Source organism: Mastomys coucha, unplaced genomic scaffold (genome assembly GCF_008632895.1).
Source record: "Mastomys coucha isolate ucsf_1 unplaced genomic scaffold, UCSF_Mcou_1 pScaffold3, whole genome shotgun sequence".
In the NCBI taxonomy this organism is placed as follows: domain Eukaryota; kingdom Metazoa; phylum Chordata; class Mammalia; order Rodentia; family Muridae; genus Mastomys; species Mastomys coucha.
Window position 1 is genome coordinate 8,787,866 of NW_022196909.1, and position 7,198 is coordinate 8,795,063.

A 7,198-nucleotide genomic window follows, 5' to 3' on the forward strand; every position below is an offset into this window, starting at 1 on the left:
GTGTGTGTGTGTGTGTGTGTGTGTGTGTGGTGTCTGCCGAGTGGACTGAGCCGAAGCTGCTGATTCATGGTTGGTGGTTTGCTAGTAGACTGAACTGCTGGTATCCTGACAGTGAAGCCTGAAATCACCCCAAAGAACTATTTCTATGCCATGTGGGGAAAGCATTAGAGCTTCAATCAACCAGGGACTTGGCTCATTTTGGTGAGAAAAAAAAAACTATTTCTAAACAGGTCTACTTCTCCCACATCCTAGTAACCTTTCTTTTCTACTACCTCTGGTGGGTGGTGGGCTAGAAGGGAGGTTAAATCATTTGAGAACCCTTATTAAAGTAGGTTTTGGAAAAATCTAAGCCTACATGCCACTCCCTGACTTCCATGGGCTTGTAGCCATATCATATTGCAAAAATGCATTCAGTACAACTTCAAAAGTCCCCATCATCTATCACAGTCTCAATACTATTTAAAAGTCCAAAGTCCCTTCTGAGGTTTATGGCAGTTTTAATTATAAATCCCTTTAAAATCAAGATAAAAATCAGATCACTTACTTCTAATATATAATGGTACATAATATATATTACCATTTTGTTGTGAGCAAGGAAGTAAGTATGCAAAGTTGGTGTAACAAAACTGCATATTTATCATGCTGAGGGTCATCACACAAACTTTATACCCTGAGTTTCTAACTACAGTCCTGAGCCTTTGTCACCAAGGCTGCTCACCTGGTAGGGTTCCGTCTCTAACAGTAGTCTGTGATCAAGGGTCGGGATCTTGGGGGAGACTCTTCAGCTCTAAGGCAGATCAAGGTGGTACACAGAGCACTGCTCTTGGTCTTTGCTTATGTTCTATACAGTGGGCATCATGGGGCTCTAGGACTGTCTGGTTATCTTGGGTAAGTGATGTTACTGGGTTCTGATGATGAGATGTAGCCTTGGAGGTAGTGGGGTTCCTGATTAAGCTATTTTTACATGCCTAAAAGCCCTTTTTCTACTATGTTCACCACACATTCCAAAAGGGAGGAAATGGGGCACGGTGAGGAAATAGTGGACAAAAGCAAGTTCTGTAGAAATTAAGCAAAACGGAGATACCTCATAGAAATACCAGAAAGCAAGGAAGTCCACTTATCCTTAAGACAAAGGGGTTTTAGAGGAGTTTACAGAGCAAACACCCATCCCCAAAGAATGCACATTTCCAGGAGACATCCCCTGGAGGGAGGATCTCCCCCACCCCTCCTGCACATCACAGGTATCTTATCCTCACCTGGAAGAGAAAGGTCAATAGGAACTAAAGAACAATGAAAAAGATAAAGTGTAACCAGCCCATGTTTTAAACTGTGAGTAACCTATGTTGTAAGCTGTACAACTCTGTTCTGAAATGGTATAAAAACTTAGAGCTTTGTTTCCTCAGGGTTTCTCTGGTCCCAATTACAGAGTGACCCTAGTATACTAGTTTTAATTAAAAAATTAACCTTGTGCTATTGCAGCAGCCTCCTTCCTGATTCTTCATGAGTGGGGTACCCATGACGAATATAACAGTTCAAACCAGTAGAACAGACTCCACATTTTGCATCTCTGGGTCTGAGGTCAAAGGGCTCTTCACATCTCTTCCTCTTTGTTGACTGATACACACGTCTCTCTTTTGGGTTGGTTCCATGCTGGTCTGCAGTTTTCCCTGTTGGGTATTCTATGATCCACATCTTGGGGGGGGGGTCTCCACCACATCCCAGCCCCCACCTTCACAGCTTCATGTAATGCCCCTCTAAGCCTCCATGCAGGGACACCTCCGATACATACCTGCCCTCGGTAGCTTCCCTTAGCTGAAGATTCCACAACCCTTTTCTAGTATTCTTAATTCCAAAGCCAGGACCATGTGGCTGAAGCTGCCAAGTTCTATTGTTTGATGGGGCTGGAACATGGCCCCCTTGTTCAATGACATTAACACCAGCTTTCTGTTGCTTATGGTCTCCTTCGCTCTTATGTTTTTCTGTGTTCCTTTGTTGGGCCCTGGCCCCCTCTCTAAGATGAGTTGCTCTGCTAGCTTGTCACCCAAGGCATCAGCACACTGTGTTTTTAGCCAAACTACAATAGCCTGAGTCATTTCCTGCCTGGCCCACGAAAACAACAAACTTGTAAATAGGGTATTTTTTCCACTGTGCTTCTGGGTTTTTTCCATTCTGTTTGGCCGGATATATATATATATATATATAAGTTCCTAAGTAAAGCAGCATTCTCTTCTCACGAGTGACTTGTGTCTGTGCTTTCTTTCAAATACTCAGGCCTTTGCCCGTTTCTTGGTAACATTGATGGAGCAGGTGCCATTAAGTGGAGGTCCCACTGAGATTGGGAAACAAAGGAGTCCCTGAAGTAATGTCGTGGAAGGCCGGCCAGCAGGTAAGGAGAATGGGGTGTATTGAAGATGGGCACCATTAGCTCAAGTCTACTGCTTGTAGACCTATTGGTGGATTTATTAAAACAGCAAGGAACTGGCATTAAGATAAAAATAGCCAAAGTGTTTATTAAAACCTTGAAAAAGACCAGTCCTTGGTTTAGCTACTCGGGAGGACTTAATATTCCTGATTGGGAACAGGTTAAAACTGATTTGCAAAAAAGGCTTCAAAAGGAGGGTCCCAAGACTTTCCTTATAGCAACATTCTCTTTGTGGAGGCTAGTGAAGGACACTTTATTAAGTGAAAATGCGAAAGTAAAAAAACAGATGGTTGAAATTAATCAAACTTTTGAAGCAGCACAGGATGATTGTTCTGAGAAGTCTTTACAGGCATCTGAGGACTCTTTAAATGAATCCTCCTCCTCAGATGAGGAAAAGAGATTAGAGAAGGAAGTAGAGGAATTGTCTAAGAAGGTTAAAGAGTATAAGGTGAGGGGAAAAGAAAGACCTCCTAAGACTAATCCCTTAGACCCTGATTTAGGAAAAGTGGCTTTGGCTCCGTTGGAGAGTGTTTGTGCGGGAGTAGCATATCCTGTCATTGAGACTCAGAACCCCCAAGGACAGCTGGTAAGGGAGCATGCTCCCCTTAATCTCAAAGACATAAAACAACTAAAGGAGGCAGTGACTGCTTATGGGTCTCATGTTCCCCTCACTAGTGCTATTTTGGAATCTTTTGCAATTTTAAATTGTACTCCCTCTGATTGGCAACAGTTATGCAAAGCAGTGTTATCTGGAGGAGACTATCTTATATGGAGGGGAGAATATCAAGAGCAATGTACTAAGACAGGCTAAAGAAATGCTGCTGGTGGATGGGGGTGGGATATATTACATGATACGGGAGCTGTAATTACTACCCAACCCACCCCACGTATGCTCCACAAACAGATTTGCTCTGGGGGAAAGGCCTAGGAAACTATTTACAAGGAGATCCTCAACCCATATCTGATAAAGACCTTATTACTAGGGATAGCCAAGATAAAACGGGATTAAGAAATTTATCATGAGGGTCACTGCTCAATCGCCTCCTGCTTTAAAACCCATACTCATCTCTTGGAAAAGCGATGATCCAGTGTGGGTGGAGCAGTGGCCCCTCTCTTCAGAAAAACTGGAGGCTGCCATTAGTTTTGATGAAGAACAAGCAAATATCACAGGAGTTTTCAGGCTCACAGATACCCTTTGGGTTTCTATACTTAAAAATATTTCTTGGTTAGTATTTCTTCATTTCTCTCTCCATTTTTCTTTGTGGTTTGAAAATAATGCTGGACAGAGTCTTAATTGCTCTTCACAGATTTTTCATCTAAGAAGCTGTTGGGGACCAGAGGACTCTGCCTTAGTTGTACGGGTCCCTGGCATAGTCCCACTGCCCATGGAACATTCAGGAGCGAACCAACTGGTCCTGACCGACACAAGAGGGATTTTGGCATCACTGCTGCGATTATTACAGCTATTGCTGCCGTGGCTACTGCAGCCACTGTTTCTGGCATTGTATTTCTCAATCTTTTGTCGTGGCAAGCATGGTGGACAAACTTTCTGGGGAAGTAGTAGACGCTCTTTCCACTCAAAATAATTTAAATTCTATCATTCAATTGGGAATTTTAAATCTGAATCAACAAACAGCACTTTTAAAGGAACAACTTGATTTATTGTGGGAAGCACATATGGCTTCCTGCTCCCCTATTTTTCATACATTTGTGTGACCCCTGCTAGAGTTTATAATGCTATAGCAGCCCTGAAACAATTAAATCATTATTTAAAGGGTCTTTGGAATGAAAAGTTTACAAATTTTGCCACTCAATTGGCTAATCAAATTATTCAAATTAATGAAAGATGAGTTCCCCTAGCTTCAGGGGACTCTTTACTTAGGGGACCAAAGTTTGCAGTACAATTGTTAAAATGACGGGTAAGATAAACACTGACATCCATGAGTCACCTAAGACAGGTGCTAGTTAAAAAATAAAAAGGGGGAATTGTTGGGTCCTGGTCCCCTCTCTAAGATGAATTGTTCTGCTAATTGGTCGCCCAAGGCATCAGCACACTGTGTTTTTAGCCAAACCACAATATCCCTGAGTCATTTCCTGCCTGGCCTAAGAAAACAATGAACTTGTAAACAGGGTACTTTTCCACTGTCCTTCTGGGTTTTTCCATTCCGTTTGGCCAGTATATACATTGGAGCTAAGTTCCTAAGTAAAGTAGCATTCTATTCTCACGAATGACCGGTATCTGTGCTTTCCTTCAAATCCACAGGCCTTCGCCCATTTGTTTCTTGGTAACACTGACGGCATGGGTGCCATCATTCCTTTTCTTAAATTGGACACTTGGCTGGGTGGGGCCTGGCCCTGAAGCCAGCACTTCCTTTGTTCCGTTTGGCGGAAGACTTCTTTAAACGTTTTATCTCTGAGCACTGAGCTCAGCCCCATTACACTTCCTGGTGATCCTTTTCTTTTCAAACTGTACATTTTGTATTTCTCTTAATCCATCTTGTTCCTTTTCAATATTCATAAGAGTGATTACCAAAATCCCAGCAGCCACGTGGTGGCTCACAACCATCCGTAATGAGATCTGATGCCCTCTTCTGGTGTGTCTGAAAACAGCTACAGTGTACTTACACATAATAAATAAATAAATCTTAAAAAAAAAAAAAAAAGAGTGATTACCAATAACCACATGGTACAGTCAATGTCTTGAAATCTCTGTCAGTGTCATTAATCTAAAACTCAGCTTAGTTTCAGGCAGATCTTTAGGACAAAGGCAAAAAGCAGTTATGCTCTGACAAAATACCATAAGAGCCATCTCTTACTAACATTCCTAAGTAGACCACTTACTAATATTCTTCCCTTCTGAGATTTCTTGAGCAGGGCTCCCATAGTTCAAGTTACCCCTAATGCTCCTACTAGGATGGGCCATTAAGCCATGCTTAAAGCATCCAATCACCTTTTCTGTAGCTATCTTCAGACACACCAGAAGAGTGCATCAGAGTCCATTATAGATGGTTGTGAGCCACCATGTGGTCGCTAGGAATTGAACTCAGGATCTCTGGAAGAGCATTCAATGCTCTTAACCACTGAGCCATCTCTCCAGCCCCCAATCACTTTTCTAGACAAAGTCCCAAGTCCACATTCGGCTGACAGTGTCAGGCCTGTCAGAGAAATACCCCAGGCTCTGGCATCAACTCTGTCTTAGTCACTGTTCTACTGGAGTGATGAGACACCGTGACTAAAGAAACCTTTAATTAGAGGCATGCTTACAGTTTCAGGGGCTTTGTCCATTACCAGAACTATGGCAGCAGGCAGGCAGGCATGGGGCTGCAGTAGCTGAGTGCTTACATCTTGATCCATAGGCACAAACTGAGAGCCAGTTTCTGACCAGCAAGCTGAGACTGACTGGGCCTGGCATAGGCTTTTGAAAATGCAAAGCCAACCCCCAGCGACACACTTTCCAATAAGTATGTACCTACCCCAACAAGGCCACACCTACCCCAACAAGGCCACACCAACCCCAACAAGGCCATACCTACCCCAACAAGGCCACACCTACCCCAACAAGGCCACACCCACTCTAATAAGGCCACACCCACCCCAACAAGGCCACACCTACTCCAACAAGGCCACACCTACTTCAACAAGGCCATACCTACTCCAACAAGGCCACACCTACTGCAACAAGGCCATACCTACCCCAACAAGGCCACACCTACTTCAACAAGGCCATACCTCCTAATCCTTCTAATCCTTTCAGTCAGTTTCACAACTTGGTGACTAAGCCTTCAAATGTGCAAGCCTATGGGGACCACTCTTACTCAGACTACAATGGAAACCAAAAATTAAGAGAAACATTTCCACTTGATTGGACTGGGCATTTTGTTGCAGGTATGAAACATCCATGGTCAGGGAACGTGGAAAGGGGCTGAGAACTGGGTCAAGTGAAGAGGCACATAAGCTTCATGAGTTTCCTTCATCACACTGCACAGTAATCTCCTAACAGTGACGGTATAACAAGTGAGTAGAGGCAGATCCCGCTGGATCATGGAAAAAGAAGCTGAGAATATTTACTTTTCAGAAACGAGTTTTATCAGGAGAGTCTCATGACCACAGGAGGGGAACATGGTCGTGCCTTGGGGTGGGAGAGCATTAGGAGAGACATACATCATAACATAGGCAGAACCGGGCCTTAAAGGGAAGAGGGGCTGTCTTAGTCAGGGTTTCTATTCCTGCACAAACATAGAAGCAAGTTGGGGAGGAAAGGGTTTATTCAGCTTACACTTCCACATTGCTGTTTATCACCAAAGGAAGTTAGGACTGGAACTCAAGCAGGTCAGGAAGCAGGAGCTGATACAGAAGCCATGGAGGGATGTTCCTTACTGGCTTGCCTCCCCTGGCTTGCTCAGCCTGCTCTCTTATAGAACCCAAGACTTCCAGCCCAGGGATGGCACCACCCACACTGGGCCCTCCCCCCTTGATCACTAATTGAGAAAATACCCCACAGCTGGATCTCATGGAGGCACTTCCGCAACTGAAGCTCCCTTCTCTGTGATAACTCCAGCCTGTGTCAAGTTGACACACAAAACCAGCTAGTACAGGGGCTTCCCTTGAAAACACCGAGAGCAGCTGCATCAACAGAGAGTTCTTAAAGTACAAGAGCAGGAGAGATAGCCACCATGTTGGATGTAGGGGGGACCTGAAGGAGAAGGAGCTTTCAGGAAAACACCCCTAACAAAGACGATGTTCTCCATGTCGGGAAGTTCACGCCATATGATTCAG

At 44.0% G+C, this 7,198-nt stretch overlaps 1 long non-coding RNA gene across 1 annotated transcript in view; it reads left to right on the plus strand.

The window, feature by feature from the left end:
• The window catches only part of LOC116075025, a 13,926-nt gene extending 9,275 nt beyond the window's left edge, over positions 1–4,651 (plus strand). Inside the window, exons 3-4 of the long non-coding RNA XR_004112385.1 lie at positions 2,272–2,386; positions 3,730–4,651. This is a non-coding gene — a long non-coding RNA (uncharacterized LOC116075025). The remainder of the gene's footprint in view (positions 1–2,271; positions 2,387–3,729) is intronic.
• The last annotated feature ends 2,547 nt before the right edge of the window (positions 4,652–7,198 follow it).